Raw genomic sequence first — 19,784 nt, 5'->3', positions numbered from 1 at the left:
AATGTGCATCGATTATAGCACTCTCAACGAAATCACCATCAAGAACAGATTTCCGATTCCTAGGATCGATGATATACTCGACAGGTTACAGGGATCCTCGTGCTTTAGCAGGATTGACTTGAAGAGTGGATATCATCAGATCAGGATAGCGCCAGGAGATGTCTACAAGACAGCTTTTCGGACGACTTTTGGGTTATTTGAGTTTTTGGTGATGCCTTTTGGCTTAACCAATGCTCCTGCGACATTTAACCGGATGATGGACAGGATTTTTCGAGAGTACAGGCTATTTGTTGGCACTTTCTTTGACGACATCATTGTTTTCTAGAAGAATGAGGCAGAACACAGAGATCATCTGCTTCAAGTCTTTTAGGCATTACGAGATCACACGCTAGTGATTAATGCAAAGAAAAGTGAATTTTTTCCTACCATGGATACACTTTTTGGGACACATTGTGTCAGCAACACAACAGAAGTGCAAATGGACCCGGCCAAGATAGAGACTATCCGTGATTGGCCCGATTTGAGGAATGTCCATGAAGTTAGAAGCTTCTTGGGACTATGTTCATACTACAGGCGGTTCATACGAAAGTTTGCAGAGGTTGCTTCCCCTTTGCATATCTTGACACAGAAAGGAGTACCTTTTTCGTGGGGACCCACAGAGGTGACTGCCTTTCAGACATTGAAAGAGAAATTGACTACGGGACCTATTTTGACTTTGCCGGACTTGCAGAAGTCATTCGAAGTATATTGTGATGCTTGTGGTCGTAGTCAGGGTGCGGTCTTGATGCAAGAAGGCCATGTCATAGCTTACGAGAGCCGTTTGTTCTCTAGGCCGGAGATGACAGCACAGATTTATGAGAAAGAGCTTTTGGCGGTTATCCATGCTCTTACTCAGTGGCGCCATTACCTACTCGGAGCGGATTTTATTGTCTTTACAGACCATCAGAGTTTGCGCTACTTCTTGTCACAGAAGCAGCTTTCGGAAAAGCAGATGCGGTGGGCGAACATCTTGTCACAGTTTCACTTCCAGATTGTCCATGTGCAGGGACAGAAGAATGTGGTGGCAAATGCTTTGTCTCGGAAACCGTTGGTTCTGGCTATTTCCGCGATACATCATAGGAGCTTCGAGGATATGGTCGATCAGTGTGCCACAGATACAGATTTTGCAGAACTGTAACAAACTTGGACACTCCAAGTCAAGAATCAACCGCGACAGCACCAAATAACCACTTCAAAACAATTCACAGATCACAATAGATTTGCACTGGCCCGGCGGAGTTCCGTGCCTAGAGATATTGGCCCCAAAGACTGGCGCCCCTTTCGGTATTTCTTTTTGTATTAATCAATCATCAAAGTACAAGAGAGCGGTTAGGGTTTCACTCTCAGACTCTGCGTCCAGATGCTCTGAGAAGTGAGGCCCTCACCACTAATTTAAAGGTTACAAGGGATGCCCAAAAGCAGAGCCCCAAAAGCTTTTAAAATCAAAAGCATCAGTTCTCTCTCTCTCTTAGAGAGTCTTTTCTCTTTTTTTTTTATAAAAAAAAGCAAAAGCAAAATTCGCGTCGCTCATCATTTTCCAAAAAAAAACCAAAAAAAAACCAAAAAAAAAATTTAATAATCCGCCTCCGCGATTTCCGGAATTTAGGGTTTTTGGCAAAAATTAGGGTTTGCAGGAATTTTAGGGTTTCTGGCAGAAATTAGGGTTTCTGCTGTCCGCCACGTCATCACTTTGTGACATACCCCCCTCTTGAAAGCATTGTAATCGACCGCGATTACGCCTGCAAAACCGACAAAAGCCATAAACCGTCTTAGCAGACACTGACTGTTAGTACCTACGTACTAGGAACACACATCTAGCACATGTACAAAATCGACAGTCACATCACACGACATCACAGGACATCACCAGACATCACAGGACATCACATGACATTCAACATTCATTCGGATCTTAGACCATGATTTATCGGCAATGTAGCTAGCAATCACATCTAGGTCCAATCGGGACCTCATCGATGTCCGATTGACTAACCCCTATTGCAACCATGTCTATTCGAGATCAATCAGACCAAAATGCTGCAGTCATTTCGGCTATCAGTTCCTGCACTCACAAGAAGTCAAGAACAAATCAGTATCATAATCAAGAATTCCATTTCATAAAGTCATCCAGCAGAATACTGTCAGCTCTCAGTATCCCTGAAGCTCAAAGAGACATCAGTGACTTTAGTATCAAAATCGAGGCATCTGTTGACAAAGGAGTGGAGCGACTCCCCTCTTGTGCATCCCACTGCACCAGATCTTCGGCCAAGCTGAGTTTCTGGGTTCCGTTTGGAGTAGACTATGCTAAACCAAAACATCGAGGTAAAGTTTCACAATCCGAGGAGTATCTGCTAGGTCCTCCTCCTCCATCCACTTCGCATCAAATGCAGGAAAGTTCTTGAACTTAACCAAGAACCGCCTTCGAACTTTACCCTTATTCTTCGTATCCTTATGTGCCAAAATCTGTTCAGGAACAAGGATCTCCTCGTTTTCTTCCACTTCGGGTTGCTCATCAGGCTCCCCATCATCAGGCACATCACCTTTAAAAGGTTTCAAGAGATTCACATGAAATGCATTGTGAATCCTCCAAGTATCTGGCAGTTTCAATCGGAAGGAGACTTCATTTATCTTTTCAGTAATCTGGAAAGGGCCGTAGTATCGCATACTAAGCTTTGGAAAAAGCCTCTCCTTTCCCTTGTTCTTTCGTAGGCGTGCCTTCTCAAAACGTAAGAGCACCCAATCATCCTCCTTCAATTTCATGTCGCGACGACGGCGATCCGCTGCCTTTTTCTGTCGTTCTTGAGACTTCTGCAAAGTCTCGCGAACCTTGGCAAAAGCCGTATCCAGATCTCGCGTATATTTATCCGCTTCAAAGATCTTATCTTTCGTGCTCAGGAAGGGTGGAACCTTCGCAGCACCTTCAACAATCTCAAATGGCGCCTTACCCGTCGACGAGTGTATCGTGTTATTGTAGGCAAATTCCACCAGAGGTAAATATCTTTCCCATTGAGTCTTCTGATCTGAGATATAAGACTTCAATAAATCTAGAACCACTGAATTGGCAATCTCGGATTGCCCATCAGTCTGCGGGTGGAACGATGACGAGAACTGTAAGCCGTATCCAGATCTCGCGTATATTTATCCGCAGCGGAAGCGTGGTGGGCCCATAACCCACAGGTCCCAGGATCGAAACCTGGCTCTGATACCACTGTAACGAACTTGGACACTCCAAGTCAAGAATCAACCGCGACAGCACCAAATAACCACTTCAAAACAATTCACAGATCACAATAGATTTGCACTGGCCCGGCGGAGTTCCGTGCCTAGAGATATTGGCCCCAAAGACTGGCGCCCCTTTCGGTATTTCTTTTTGTATTAATCAATCATCAAAGTACAAGAGAGCGGTTAGGGTTTCACTCTCAGACTCTGCGTCCAGATGCTCTGAGAAGTGAGGCCCTCACCACTAATTTAAAGGTTACAAGGGATGCCCAAAAGCAGAGCCCCAAAAGCTTTTAAAATCAAAAGCATCAGTTCTCTCTCTCTCTTAGAGAGTCTTTTCTCTTTTTTTTTTATAAAAAAAAAGCAAAAGCAAAATTCGCGTCGCTCATCATTTTCCAAAAAAATATATATATATATTTTTATTTTTATTTTTAATAATCCGCCTCCGCGATTTCCGGAATTTAGGGTTTTTGGCAAAAATTAGGGTTTTTGCTGTCCGCCACGTCATCACTTTGTGACATACCCCCCTCTTGAAAGCATTGTAATCGACCGCGATTACGCCTGCAAAACCGACAAAAGCCATAAACCGTCTTAGCAGACACTGACTGTTAGTACCTACGTACTAGGAACACACATCTAGCACATGTACAAAATCGACAGTTCTACTGAGGACTCGTCTACAGACACCTCAGATTCCGATGACGGAAAGTTTTATGCGAACAAGAAGAATTTTTACAAAGCCAACCAGTATGACTTTCTCGAAGATAAAAGCAAGAAAGTCCGAGAGTTTAAGGAAGGTGGCCACTCGATCAAGTTTGATACTTTTCAGGATACTCAGATGCTTCGAAGGCTTTGTCTCTTATACAGCAGTTTGACATCGCTTTCGCGGGAGGACGCTATTCAGAGCACTCCAAGATTCGAAGAGCTGCCTCTTATTTTAAGGGGAATGCTCGCACTTGGTGGTCCACGCTTCTATTAAGCAAGACTGTGCCAGTTACATGGCTGAAATTCAAGAGGCTTTTTATTTCTTCTTGGTTGACTCAAGAGTTTGAGCGAGATATACGAGCTGCTTGGAACCATCTCCGGATGACCAAGAGCGATACAGTGAATTCTTATTGTGAAAGATTCTGGAGCTCTTTTCTACCCGCCTCTTCATTCAAGAAGATCTCGTTCAGAGAACAAATTGAGCGGTTTACCTTGGGTCTACCTACAGAGATCCGAGATCACTGCTTGGAACAGAAGTCAGCTTCTATTCAGGAGTTGATGAGTCATGCGAAGCGGGGCTTTGCCATTCACTCTGGCAGTCTGACTTACCCCACAGATGAGGCCATGACACAACGAGCCAAACAGACTTCTGGGAATGAAAGTAGCATGAAAAAGAGCAACCCAGAGAAAAAAAAAAGGATGCACGACCCAAGCTTACTCCTGAGGAGAGAGCTCGCTTCATCAGAGAGGGGAAGTGCTTTGAATGCGGGAAACATGGACATATTTCCGCAAAGTGCCCTCATAAGGCACAGAAAGAACAGAATGATAAAGACGACGACAGGTCTGAGAGTTCGAGAGCATCTGGACGCAGAGTCTGAGAGTGAAACCCTAACCGCTCTCTTGTACTTTGATGATTGATTAATACAAAAAGAAATACCGAAAGGGGCGCCAGTCTTTGGGGCCAATATCTCTAGGCACGGAACTCCGCCGGGCCAGTGCAAATCTATTGTGATCTGTGAATTGTTTTGAAGTGGTTATTTGGTGCTGTCGCGGTTGATTCTTAACTTGGAGTGTCCAAGTTTGTTACAGTGGTATCAGAGCACGGCCGATTTCTCTTCTACGGGAAATCCGATCCCCGAATTTTTTTTTCCGCGGCACCTATGGCTTCAGGCAATGATCAGTCGACTCCCTCTGCATCTGGAGATGCGGGCTGGGATCACAACGAAGATTCAGACAAGAGAGTATGGCCCGCCTCGGCCTACTCAGGCGGAGCAAACAGAGATGGAGCGTCGTCAATTGATTGGCGATGCAACAAAGATGATGCTCAATTTTGCCAAGGACCCGAAGACGGTAAAATATATGAACCAGACCTCTTTGAAAGAGGTACAGATGGAGTGGCAGAGAACCACAACACCACTCCCAAAACCCGCTCTCAAGAAACCTTCTACCTCCAAGAAATATACGGAGAAGGAACTGGAGAACATGGTTGATGCACGGATTGCTCAGCTTTTCGACGTGCAAAAGAAAGGCAAAAAGCACGGCAAAAAGCAGAACAAAGGTACTGACTTCCCGGGATATTTGGGTCGTCAGTCGACATTCGACAAAGCAAAGAAACGGAAGAAGCGTGTTCGATTTGAAGGAGTACCCAGTTCTTCTTCTTCTTCTTCTGACAGTTCTTCTAGCTCCTCGGATTAGAGCGAAGAAGACAGAAAAAAAGCAAAAAAGCGAAGCAAGACACAAAGCTTCGGAACGGGCAAGAAAAAGGCAAAGAAGGCTACATCTCGCCCAGAGACTGATGCCTCGATTTTGATACTAAAGTCACTGATGTCTCTTTGAGCTTCAGGGATACTGAGAGCTGACAGTATTCTGCTGGATGACTTTATGAAATGGAATTCCTGATTATGATACTGATTTGTTCTTGACTTCTTGTGAGTGCAGGAACTGATAGCCGAAATGACTGCAGCATTTTGGTCTGATTGATCTCGAATAGACATGGTTGCAATAGGGGTTAGTCAATCGGACATCGATGAGGTCCCGATTGGACCTAGATGTGATTGCTAGCTACATTGCCGATAAATCATGGTCTAAGATCCGAATGAATGTTGAATGTCATGTGATGTCCTCTGATGTCTGGTGATGTCCTGTGATGTCGTGTGATGTGACTGTCGATTTTGTACATGTGCTAGATGTGTGTTCCTAGTACGTAGGTACTAACAGTCAGTGTCTGCTAAGACGGTTTATGGCTTTTGTCGGTTTTGCAGGCGTAATCGCGGTCGATTACAATGCTTTCAAGAGGGGGGTATGTCACAAAGTGATGACGTGGCGGACAGCAGAAACCCTAATTTCTGCCAGAAACCCTAAAATTCCTGCAAACCCTAATTTTTGCCAAAAACCCTAAATTCCGGAAATCGCGGAGGCGGATTATTAAAAAAAAAGAAATTTTTTTTTTTTTTTTTTTTTTTTTTTTTTTGGAAAATGATGAGCGACGCGAATTTTGCTTTTGCTTTTTTTTATAAAAAAAAAAAGAGAAAAGACTCTCTAAGAGAGAGAGAGAACTGATGCTTTTGATTTTAAAAGCTTTTGGGGCTCTGCTTTTGGGCATCCCTTGTAACCTTTAAATTAGTGGTGAGGGCCTCACTTCTCAGGGCATCTGGACGCAGAGTCTGAGAGTGAAACCCTAACCGCTCTCTTGTACTTTGATGATTGATTAATACAAAAAGAAATACCGAAAGGGGCGCCAGTCTTTGGGGCCAATATCTCTAGGCACGGAACTCCGCCGGGCCAGTGCAAATCTATTGTGATCTGTGAATTGTTTTGAAGTGGTTATTTGGTGCTGTCGCGGTTGATTCTTGACTTGGAGTGTCCAAGTTTGTTACAATAACTGTACTAGAACCCTTCACAGTCAGTATTCCCACGCATTGGCCGACTTTCCCGACGCATACAGACACTTTGTAAAACCTGGCAAGAATCTGCAGCACGCTGAATTCTCTGTTTTCAGCCCTGAAATTGCGCCAGATCACCTGTACAGCGGTCCCCTTGCGTCCCCGAACCTCCTGGGGGTATTAGGGTCCGTTTAGGGTCAAAACCCTAAACCTGCAAAAATACACAGCAGGCTGTAATTTACTGTTTCGGGCTCCGTTTCACGTGCCGATCGCATCCGTAGCAAGTCCTCGAGCTCCCGCACCTGTAGGGCTACTTGCCCTTTGAATCGGACGAGATTTCTAGCGTGAAACCTCTCCGAATTCACCTATACCTGCGGGGGGATTAGCCGCTAGCTAATCCAGTACCTGTGCAAGAGGCTCTTGCCTCGGCAATCGCGCATGAACCCACACAACTGTACATTGGTCAAATGAAGAGCCCACTAGTGGGGCATAACATACTGCCAAAGGGGGGAGAGAGGGCAGTGCGTAGCGTGCAGGGCATCACTCCTGGCACCGCACTGTGCATAAGAGGGAAAGCAAGCACTCCATAGCTCTTAACCTGTGACAAAATCTGAAAATGAGGCTCTCCCCCTCCTAAATTCAGCGCCACTTCTTGTTGCATGAGGCAAGTACCAGAAGGTGCCACTTGGCACATTTACAAGCATTTTCCCGTTTCGGGGTTGCCGTCTAAAAATATCCCAACCGGTTGCCCAGTTGACTTCACGGCAGAGTAAGAAAATGTTCCCCTTGTCATTCCGGAGGTAATGACGTCAACACCTTTTCAGGTCCCAAAATAGCAGTTCCCTAAATTTTAGGAGATGCTGCCATTGTATCTTTCTAGGTCATCCGACCCTCTTTGTACACTACGGCCACATCCAGAACTGAAATGTAGCCTCTGTAGCAAAGGATTCCACTTTGGCTAGTCAATGACCCCACTTGGCTAACCATAGTCCTTGTCCAACCTTAGTGCTCTCTGGCCCTCAGGCCTGGACTCCCTCTGGACAGTTCCACACTAGCTATGCAATGTAGGGCAGTTAGATTTCCCGAGGGGTGTTTCCAAAAAGTGAAAGTAAATAGATAATAAGAAAGAAATCAACAAAAAGGATAGATAGTAGTCACACGCTGGTGACACTTCGTGGGAGATGTGACAAAAGATATGCAAGATGAAGATCAACGAGAAGTTGAGGAACTTGATGAAATCTTGATGCCTGAGCAGATTTTGGCACGTAAGGAAATAAAAGTTCAGGGAAAAGTTGTCACAAAGTGATGACGTGGCTTCCGCAGAGCAAAAACCCTAACCCTAATTTCTGCCAAAAACCCTAACTGCTGAAACCCTAATTTCTGGAAACCCTAACCCAAAAACCTGCAAACCCTAAAATCTGCCAAAAACCCTAAAACTGCAGAAACCCTAACCCTAATGGCAGCAAGGCAAGTCCCGGAAAAAGCGTTGACATGACACGTGGCACCGTACGGCAGAATCCCGCTTTTTGCGGCGTGATTTACGGAAGGCCAGCTCGTGCTTTTTCTCAACACAATATATCTGAGAGAGAGAGAGAGAATCCCTTTTGCTTTATTTTTAAAAGCTCAAGAGAGATTGTGGGTTAAAGAGCCTTTGCTTTTATTTTTAGGCTTTTGATTTGAAGCTTTTGGGGCTCTGCTTTTGGCATCCCTTGTAAACTTTAAATAAGTGGTTTGGGCTCCCACTCTAGAGAGCATCTGGAGCAGAGTCTGAGAGTGAGACCCAAACCACTCTTGTACTTTAAACACTGATTAATACATAAAGAAATACCGAAAGGGGCGCCAGTCTTTAAGGCCAATATCTCTAGGCACGGAACTCCGCCGGGCCAGTGCAAATCTATTGTGATCTGTGAATTGTTTTGAAGTGGTTATTTGGTGCTGTCGTGATTGATTCTTGACTTGGAGTGTCCAAGTCTGTTACAGTGGTATCAGAGCACGGCCGATTTCTCTTCTACAAGAAATCCAATCCTAATTTTTTTTTCCGCGGCACCTATGGCTTCACGCAAGGATCAGTCGACTCCCTCTGCATCCGGAGATGCGGGCAGGGATCACAACGAAAATTCCGGTAGAGAGTATGGCCCGCCTTTGCCTACTCAGGCGGAGCAACGAGAGATGAAGCGTCGTCAATTGATCGGCCACTGCTCGTGCAAAATATATGAGCGAGACTTCTTTACAGGAAGTGCACGAGCAGTGGCAGAAAACCACACCACCACCCCCGAAACCCGCTCTCAAGAAACCTTCTGCTCACAAGAAATATTCAGAGTAGGAATTAGAAGAGGTGGTTGATGCACGGATTGCTCAGCTTTTTGGCGCGCAGAACAAAGCTAAAAAGCAGAAGAAAGGCACTGACTTCCCGGGTTATTTGGGTCGTCAGTCGACATTTGATAAGGCAAAGAAACAGAAGAAGCGTGTTCAATTTGAAGGAGTACCCAGTTCCCTTCTTCTTCTTCTTCTGACAGTTCTTCTAGCTCTTCGGATTCGAGCGAAGAAGACAGAAAAGGCAAAAAGAGAAGCAAGAAACAACACTTCGGAAAGGGCAAGAAAAAGGCAAAGAAGTCTTCTAAATCTTGCCCCGTGAGTGACAGTTCTACAGAGGACTCATCTACAGACAGTTTAGACTCTAATGACGGCAACTTTTATGCGAACAAGAAGAATTTTTATAAAGCCAACCAGTATGACTTTCTGGAAGATAAAAGCAAGAAAGTCCGAGAGTTTAAGGAAGGTGGACAGTCGATCAAATTTGACACTTTTTCCAGATATAAAAATGCTTCGAAGGCTGTCTTTTATACAGCAGTTTGACATCGCTTTCGCGGAAGGACGCTATTCAGAGCACTCCAAGATTCGGAGAGCTGCCTCTTATTTTAAGGGGAATGCTCGAACTTGGTGGTCCACGCTTCTTTTAAACAAGACTGCGCCAGTTAAATGGCTGAAATTTAAGAAGCTTTTTATTTCTTCTTGGTTGACTCGAGAGTATGAACGCGATATACGAGCTGCTTGGAACCATCTTCGGATGACGAAGAGAGATACAGTGGATGCTTATTGCGAGAGATTCTGGAGCTCTTTTCTACCCGCCTCTTCATTCAAGAAGATCTCGTTCAGAGAACAGATTGAGCGGTTTACCTTGGGTCTACCTACAGAGATCCGAGATCACTGCTTGGAACAGAAATCAGCTTCTATTCAGGAGTTGATAAGTCATGCAAAACGGGGCTTTGCCATTCACTCTGGCAGTATGACCTACCCCACCGATGAGGTCATGACACAACAAGCCGAACAGACTTCAGCAGCGAATGAAAGTAGAAAGAGAAAGAGCAACCCAGAAAAGAAGGATGCACGACACAAGCTTACTCCTGAGGAGAGAACTCGCTTCATCAAGGAGGGGAAGTGCTTTGGATGCGGGGAACATGGACATATCTCCGCGAAGTGCCCTAACAAGGCACCGAATGAACAAGATGAAGAAAGGCCAGAAAGTTCTAAAGCAGCTGAGAGACGTGGCAGAAAAGGCAGATAAAAAGCAGAACTGGTATCACATGGCGTGGGACCTAAACCGAATCAAATGAATGAAAGTACAAACTTTGCCGCTTTCGGGGCAAAGTGAAGGATCAGGAAGCTCTTTTGAAGGAGCCAAGGCCAACCTCTTTTCCCTTAGAATTGGCGGCTCGATTTGGAACTACGCCCGATAGGCTGAGGCCACAGGCGGAAGTAGTTTGAGTGGCACCCGGACGGGATGTAGCCATTACATCGAGCATTGGTACACGCTGTTTGCAATGACAGGGGTGTTCACGGCACGCGAGTGACGTTCTACTCAAAATCCCTTGGTTCCACAAAGAACTACGCCGTGGTTGACTACTGGGCGGAGAAAGCGACTTTGACAAATGAAGGGCTTAGAGATTGTACTTGATGAACTTCAGTTTCTTTACTCATTCTTTTGGGAGAGAACTGAACGATGGATAAAGGTCGAATATGTTTTGACCTGAACAAAAGAACGCCAAGATTTTTCTCCACACTCATGCCGATTGCTTTTTAGAGGGCCTGAAGATCATATCATTGATCTGATACCTGGAAGCACACCACCGAACCGGCCACCTTACTGTGTGAGCCAAGCACAGAATGAAGAGATTATGGACCAAGTGAAAGACCTCTTGAAAAAGGGTCTTGTCCAGCCTAGTACTTCACCGTATTGCTCTCCAGTGTTGTTGGTTTTGAAGAAAGACGGATCTTGGGATTTTCACTTATTATTTTTAAGTGACTTTCCAACAAAAGTAGGTAGGGCAATTTTGCTAAGTTAATATATAAGCAAACCCAAGTTCACACTTTCTGGCAGAAGAGGCAACAGGAGCTTCCCGCTCAACAGGCAACTCCTCAGCAGTACCCCCCTCAGCATCAAGATCCCTCGCCATCCACCTCCCATGCCTGGCGTTTTCTCCCACAGTTCACAGATCAGCCATTGCTTGAAGTCCTCCCCCTTCTGGCGGTAGTCCCACCTGCAGATCAGCCCCAAAGGCGTAGCGGTTTGGACTCAGGCCATTCAGCCCCATCCTCAGCGTTTGAAGATCGTTAGCACATCAGATCTGCAGCACTTGGTAGCGTTTTCAACAGCATGAACCTCAGCCATTGCTAGCGTTTTTGCAACAAGTCTGCAGCTCATCAATCGCAGCCATAGACCGCAGTTTCCAGCGTTTTTTACATCAGCTCACCAGCGTTTTTGACTTGCACAACCAACGTTTTCAGCACACCGTGGTGGCCTTAAAAACGCAGCCAAAGGCCTGGGTTTTGCCAGCGTTTTTATTCAGCCCTAAGCCCCGACAAGGACAAACATTTTCAGCCATAAGCACAGTACGAAAACAGTCATTTTCAGCCCTAAAACAGTCCAAGAATTTCAGCCTAAAGAAGATCACAGATTCAGCCATCGAGTCGTCGTCGTCATCGCCGTCGTCGTCATCGGCATAGACCAACTTGCATCAGTCCATTGCATAAGCATTGTACACCTTTGTGCAATCAAAGTAGACCACTCTCGCCGACGAGAGTGGGGCCTTCGGAGGAGGGTTTTACAACCTCTCGGTGTCGTATCTCTTCTCTCTCCTCTCAGTCTCATTCACTTGCACGCACAATATCCACTCACTTTGTTCGTGATCACAAGCACTCTCCATAAGACGGAAAGCTCTCTTTCCCTAAAGAACTAAAAGGAACCTTGAGCAAAAAGATCACTAATCTTGAGAAAATACAACATTCATTCCGCTGCACCTTACAGGATGATTGGGTGCTCTTACGTTTTGAGAAGGCACGCCTCAAAAAGAAAAAGGGAAAGAAGAGGCTTTTTCCAAAGCTTAGTATGCGATACTACGGACCTTTCCAGATCACTGAAAAGATAAATAATGTCTCCTTCCGACTGAAACTGCCTGATTACTTGGAGGATTCACAATGCATTTCATGTGAGTCTCTTGAAACCTTTTAAAGGTGGTGTGCTTGATGATGGGGAGCCTCATGAGCAACCCGAAGTGGAAGAAAACGAGGAGATTCTTGTTCTTGAACAGATTTTGGCACATAAGGATACGAAGAAAGGTAAAGTCCGAAGGCGGTTCTTGGTTAAGTTCAAGAACTATCCTGCATTGAATGCGAAGTGGATGGAGGAGGAGGACCTGGCAGATACTCCTCATATTGTGAAACTTTACCTCGATGCTTTTGGTTTAGCATAGTCTACTCCAAAAGGAACCCAGAATTCAGCTTGGCCGGAGATCTGGTGTAGTGCGATGCATAAGAGGGGAGTCACTTCGCTCCTTTGTCAACAGATGCCTCGATTTTGATACTAAAGTCACTGATGTCTCTTTGAGCTTCAGGGATACTGAGAACTGACAGTATTCTGCTGGGTGACTTTATGAATGAAATTCCTGATTATGATACTGATTTTTCTTGACTTCTTTTAAGTGCAGGAACTGATAGACGAATGACTGCAGCATTTTGGTCTGATTGATCTCGAATAGACATGGTTGCAATAGGGGTTAGTCAATCCGACATCGATGAGGTCCCGATTGGATCTAGATGCGATTGCTAGCTACATTGCCGATAAATCATGGTCTAAGATCCGAATGAATGTTGAATGTCATGTGATGTCCTATGATGTCCTCTGATGTCATGTGAAGTGACTGTCGATTGCTACATGTGCTTGTGTGTTCCTAGTGCGTAGGTACTAACAGTCAGTGTATGCTAAGACGGTTTATGGCCTCTGTCTATTTTGCACGCGTAATCGAGGGCGATTACAATGCTTTCAAGAGGGGGGTATGTCACAAAGTGATGACATGGCTGCCTGAGAGCAGAAACCCTAAGCCTAATTTCTGCCAGAAACCCTAACTGCTGAAACCCTAATTTCTGGAAACCCTAACCCTAAAACCTGCAAACCCTAAAATCTGCCAAAAACCCTAAAACTGCAAAAACCCTAACCCTAACCCTAACCCTAATGGCAGCAGGGCAAGTCCCGGAAAAAGCGTTGACATGACACGTGGCACCGTACGACAGAATCCCGCTTTTTGCGGCGTGATTTATGGAAGGCCAGCTCATGCTTTTTCTTCACGCAATTATCAGAGAGAGAGAGAGAGAGAGAGAGAGAGAATCCCTTTTGCTTTATTTTTAAAAGCTCAAGAGAGATTGTGAGTTAAAGAGCCTTTGCTTTTATTTTTAGGCTTTTGATTTGAAGCTTTTGGGGCTCTGCTTTTGGCATCCCTTGTAAACTTTAAATAAGTGGTTTGAGCTCCCACTCTAGAGAGCATCTGGACGCAAAGTCTGAGAGTGAGACCCGAACCACTCTTGTACTTTGAACACTGATTAATACATAAAGAAATACCGGAAGGGGCGCCAGTCTTTGGGGCCAATATCTCTAGGCACGGAACTCCGTCAGGCCAGTGCAAATCTATTGTGAACTACAAATTGTTTTGAAGTGGTTATTTGGTGCTGTCGTGATTGATTCTTGACTTGGAGTGTCCCAAGTCTGTTACAAAAAATGCATGACAGTATTTGGTGAAGTTCAAGAACTTGATGCTTTTGGTGAAGTTCAGAAAAGTTAAGGGAAAAGTTGCACAACGATATTTGGTGAAGTTCGGGAACTTGATGCTTTTGGTGAAGTTCAGAAAAGTTAAGGGAAAAGTTGCATGACGGTATTTGGTGAAGCTCAAAAAAGTTAATGTTGCACGACGGTATTTGGCTTTTGGACATCATATGCTTTTAGAACTTGATGCTTTTCAGGTACTTCTTTTGGATAGGCCAAAGGCCTTTAAATATGTGGCAAGGGCTCATTATCTGGCATGCTTCCGCGAGAAGGTGTAGATACGTGACGTCGCCGTCAGGGTAGTTTTCGTTCGACGTACGGAAAGTCTAGTACCGTTCGGTCTAACCCGTTCCGTTCAGTATGTTTCGTACGTTTCGTTCGGTCGAAAATTGTAGCCGTTTATGACCGTTGGCGGCAGTTTTTGAACGTTGACAGTGAACGTTAGTGAACGTTTAGGGAGCCGTTTTGGAGCATGTTTGCAACCATGTGGCATGTACCAATGCCCATTGCCATGCTCTCCCTCTCACATGCATAATGCCCCATGCTCTCCCTCTCCCATGCTCTTCCTCTTCCTATAATCTATTTAAGCAACTCCTTCACCTTGTTCTCAACACAACTTACAAGCTACAAGCTCTAGCCTCTCAATGCTCTCATCATCCATGTGCTCCCAATGAAGCTCTTAAGTGACAAGGCTCAAGCTCTCCGTCTTCTCTCCCTTGGGTCCCTCCCCCTCAAGCTCCCATTGAAGCTCTCGAGTCTCAAGTGACAAGCTCTCCATCTTCTCTCCCTTGGGTCTCTCCCTCTCGAGCTCTCATAATTCACGTCTCCCTCCCTCTTTCTCCCACCCCCACCCCATCCTTCCAAGTGCTCTCTCTCTCTCTCTCTCTCTCTCTCTCTCTCTCTCTCTCTCTCTCTCTCTCTAATCTATTGATACATCATACTAGTAGCTACTAGCTACATACTACATAATGCCTACTCCTCTTCATGGAGCCTTTGAGAAGCATTGCCGCTATTTTGAGCGGGTGGGGGGCAAGCAAAACTCTTGCAAGTGGTGGTGCAAATATTGCCCAAAAGGTATGACCTCTTACGTCACCCGTCTCATCATCCACTTGACAAAGATGGGAGGACAAGCGGGCCCATGTCCTAATATCCCCGAAGATATCCTTGCAGAATGCAAGAGTAGGTATCTTCCACTGAAGACACGCAAGAGTAGAGTCACCTCGGAAGAGATCGTGTCGCCGGATGTTGATAGCTCCGATTCGGAGGAAGAGGCCTCTCTAACTATGTCCATGGCGACCGGTGCCACCACCGCCTCATGTGATGGTGGTTCCATCTCCAAGAAGTCCAAGAAGTCCAAAGCGTCGTCAAGTGATGGTGGCCAGCCTCCGAAGCTGGCAAAGCAAGATTCTCTAGCTAAATCGGTGGGTGGATGCTCCGGCCCCTTGTCTTTCCTCAAGGAGAGAAAGAATCGCGGAAATAGAGATTGCCCGCACGGTGGTTGAATGCAATCTCTCTTTCAACATTCTTCGTTTGGAGGGATGGAAGAGGATGATCATAGCGATTGCCATGGTTGGTCCATGCGAAGGGTGGACGGGTGTGTCATACCACGACATGAGAACAAGGAAGCTAGATGAAGAGAGGACAAGAATTGACAAGTCACTTGAGCCCGTACGTGCGGGTTGGGCAAAGTATGGATGCTCTATTCTCTCCGACGGATGGAGCGACCGCAAGAAGAGGGGCATCATCAACATTCTTGTGTCTTGCCCTCTTGGCACGTACTTCTTGCGGGCGGTGAATACGGGTTGGAGAGGGAAGAAAGTGACCGGGACATTCATTTGGAAGCACATCCGTAAAGCCATTCTTGAGGTAATACCACCTTTATGTCTTGAGCAATTGTTAATGAGTCCTATGTTTTAACTTTTGAGTTTTAAGTTTTAACTCTCTTTGTCACAAATGCTTCTTGTGTAGGTTGGTGCAAAGCATGTCATGCAAGTGATTACCAACAATGCTTCAAATTGCAAGGCAATGAGTAAGAGGCTAGAGAAGGAATTTCTATCCATAGTATGGACTCCATGTGCCTCTCATTGCCTTGACCTTCTCTTTGAAGACATAGGGGAGCTAGGTTGGGTGAAAGATATCCTCAACCAAGCACTCTCCATCATCAATTTCATCAATGGCAAAGTGAGGGTGCTCGCAATTTACAGCACCTACTCCGACCTTGAGTTGAAGAAGCCATCGGCCACTTGCTTTGCCATTGTGGCTACTTCTCGAGCGGCTCTATGATGTGCAAAACGAAATACAAAAGACCATGGTCTCCGATGAATTCAAGGAATGGATGAATGGAGAGTCTGCCGCTTCACAACAAGATGCAAAAGCCATCCAACGCCTTTGCTTGCAAGAGGAGTTTTGGCAAGAAGTTAAGGGTCTCATCATTGCCATCTTGCCCTTGTACAAGGCTCTCCGCATGACCGACATGGAGGGGGCAACTATTGGGCTTCTATGGCACTTCATGGAGGAAGCTTACAAGGAGATTGAGAAGTCTACAATCCTAGATGGGGCTCCCGATGGAAAATGGTATAACTACATATTTATTATTACATAATACATTCTCTATATATCTACATGCTTGTTTCTCTACTTAGTACATTTCCTCTCTTCTTGTAGTGATTACCTCGAGGACTCTCCCAAGAGAGACAACATTCTCATACTAATAAAAAAGCCGTGGGATTAGATGAAGAGACCTATCCATTACTTTGCGGCTCTCTTGCATCCGGCTTACAAGAAGCCGGAACTCTTTGCAAATCAAGAGCTTATTGAAGAGCGCAACAATTACCTCTTTAAGGTGCTAAAAGAAGAGGACATTGGAGCATTTCTGCAAGAGGTAATCAACTATAGTGACCAACGAGGCACCGCATTTACTTCCAACTTGTGTTGGAAGTGGCAATCCTTGGTGAATCCTCTATTTTGGTGAGAGAGCTTTGGCTATCAATTGCCCACTCTCAAAAGACTTGCTTTGAGGATTCTTGGCCAAGTAAGCGGCAAGCCTTGAACTTTTACATTTTGTGCTTAATCTCTTCAACTATAGTCTCTTATAGCTTACGCGTCTCTTGATGTGTTTTAGGATTGCTCATCGGGAGCATGTGAGCAGAATTGGTCCGCATACTCTCTCATCCACACCAAAATCCGAAACAAGCTCTCAACGAAGCAATTAGAGCGACTTATCTATTGTCGCTCCAATTTACGTATGTTGCGGTCTATGCATGAGATGCCTATGGCTCGATAGGTATAAATTATAAATTATAATTACGAGTCACCACTTGAGACTCCATACTACATAGTCTACTCTAGTCTTTAATTAGTTTGAATATACTAATTATGTTTCTATTGTCCAATGTTGTAAATGTCAAATAGGTCAACGTGGATGAGCTCACTCACGATTGACACTCTAAAGAGTGTCAACAAAGAGCAAGACCCTGAGGAGCAAATGATATTTCGTGAGCTCTACTTGGAGCTTGAGGAGATTGATCGTCGGGTTTCTCGCACACGATCACGTAAGAAGGTCTTCATCCATGGAGTTACATCGGCTACAAGAGGTAGAGGTGCAAGGGCTTCCACTCCATGTGGTGGTGGTAGAGGCAGAGCATCAACAACAACCACGGAGGCTCCTAGGACCTATGTGTGGCGAGGCTCCGGAAGTGGCTCTTGTGTGGCGGCCATCACTATGGAGGATAGAGAGCCTAGAGAGCCAAAGTATGATGATGAAGGCAATCTCATTAGTGATGGAGATTATGAGCCGTCATCCTTCGACTCTTGTGAGGAAGAGGATGATGTTGATGAGCAAGCTTGGAAGAGGAAGATCTCGGCAAAGAGGGGCATCATCGTTGTCATCAAGAGACCACCAGTAAGAGACGGCCAAGGCTCATATGAACAGTGGTTGTCGTCAGCCAATGCGATGCGGCGACACAATGCACCACACAAATGCAGAACCAGCTTGTGTTGATTAGTTATGGGCCAGAATTGGATGTGTTACCAATGGATACCCACAGTACAGAGAGAGTGCAGATCAGCAAGCAAAGCCTACAAGCGGAGATAGAAAGGCTCTAAAGAGAGAAGAATGTACTAATGATGGAGGTGATGCGCTTGTGACTACAACTTCAAACCACGGAGCAAGATTTGCAGGCGGTAACATCATATGCTTGCGTTTGTGAGACGGGCTGCAAATACGAATAATCAAGCTATTTTGGCAAACATGATAGGTTAACAGCCACGTCAGATTATATGCTGTCACTCACAGTAGTAAATACCATGGCAACAATTGAATGTGTCCTCAGCCAGCTCTTGTCAGCAGACAAATGCCATTGGCAGTTTGGAAATCGAACAATCATCACACCTGACATCACCTATAGTCGGGAGTCATAGAAGCACAGGCTTTCTAGCACCTGGTGAAGCTTCATGTGCAAAAGCTATCTTCTCAAGAAGAGGCTATTACACCTGCACCACCATGACAAGAAGATCGCGACCTGGATGTTAAAGGTGGCGGTGGGCCAAGCAATCCAGGATTGCGATGAGGCAAAACTCTCTCATTTCCACAGACTGAGCTTCGATTTCCACCCTCCTCAATCCATTCCGAGTCTCTGTCAATGTCTGGTTCATTGGCCCAGGCCGACAACCGCCCACAACCTCAATCCATTTCGAATCTCAATCAACATCTGGTTCATGGGCCCAGACCAACAACCACCTTCACTCCAAATTTGATTCATTAATCAAATCACAAGAACAAAAAACACACAGTGCATCAAAGCTCTATGATTTAAGGTACAACATCCATAATAGATTGAAGCAGTAAACATATCATAACACTGTTTAGTATGCACAGTTGCAAACAGCTTCAAAGAAATAAACGAAATCACGGAGTGCAGATCAATCTGCAAAGAAGTACTTAGTCGAGAACCTTTGTTTGAAGAACAAACATCAGTTGCATCATCAATGATTTCCTCCTTTAAAATGAGTAGAGAGAGTTCGCCGACATTCCATGGCCGTTCCTGATGAGGATGAGGATTGTCTTCTTGTGAGCTGGGTACTGCCGCCGCAATATCACTCAGCCGCGTCCGTTGAAAGCTAGCGCTGTGACTAGTCATGACTGGGGGTGCAGTGCTGCCACCGCATGTCTCATGATTGCCTCCTGGCAGTTGTAAATTTTGAGCACTGTTCGAAAGGAGGAAGCTGAATCATTTTCAAATGCATTGATATCAGACACAGCACTCGATCTAATTGCTGCAGGGATTAACCGTAGATCGGAGTGGCTGATCATCAAGTCTATCTACGTATGCTCTTTTTAGGTCATTTCGCTAGCTCAATTATGGGGACTATCGCCAATAACATGTTAAATTTTACCAAAGTTCCACCTTCAAACAATCGAGGCTCCTATAGCTGCTAATTGCTATCTAGAGAGGAATTCCAGCATTGTCATCAAAAATTCCTTAGCGAGTTGCAAGAACAACGAGGTTCGGCATGGGCTGAGGCAACCGCTCAACCTCGATAAACAGCCGGTAAGAAAGGTAAATTTGGAATTATTTTTAACGTCTATACAATCAATTTTGCAGAGCTCTCCCAACATGACAAGCATGCACGGCTTCACTGATGCAAAGTAGTATTCATAAGTTTCTTATGCTTTTTTGGAGCCTCTAAACAAATAAACGGCTATCTTAGTATTGATGCTAATGGTCTATGAAGGCATTTGTTAAGTTCTTTTGTAGGCCACTCAAAATGGCACAAAGTTGATGTGTTTGGGAAAATCGACAGAAGCACTTCCAAGTAGTAGGATTCATTTAAGAATCTCTATTCTT

General features: G+C 45.1%; 1 long non-coding RNA gene across 1 annotated transcript in view; it reads right to left on the bottom strand.

The window, feature by feature from the left end:
• LOC147424538 (uncharacterized) overlaps positions 1-19,295 on the bottom strand; it is a 52,008-nt gene extending 32,713 nt beyond the window's left edge. The window contains exon 1 of the long non-coding RNA XR_015186432.1: positions 18,890-19,295. This is a non-coding gene — a long non-coding RNA (uncharacterized LOC147424538). The remainder of the gene's footprint in view (positions 1-18,889) is intronic.
• Positions 19,296-19,784: the final 489 nt, after the last annotated feature.

The sequence above is a fragment of the Adiantum capillus-veneris genome, chromosome 25 (genome assembly GCF_014529385.1).
Source record: "Adiantum capillus-veneris isolate H3 chromosome 25, ASM1452938v2, whole genome shotgun sequence".
Classification (NCBI taxonomy): Eukaryota; Viridiplantae; Streptophyta; class Polypodiopsida; order Polypodiales; family Pteridaceae; genus Adiantum; species Adiantum capillus-veneris.
This window is presented reverse-complemented; position numbering and strand designations above follow the sequence as displayed.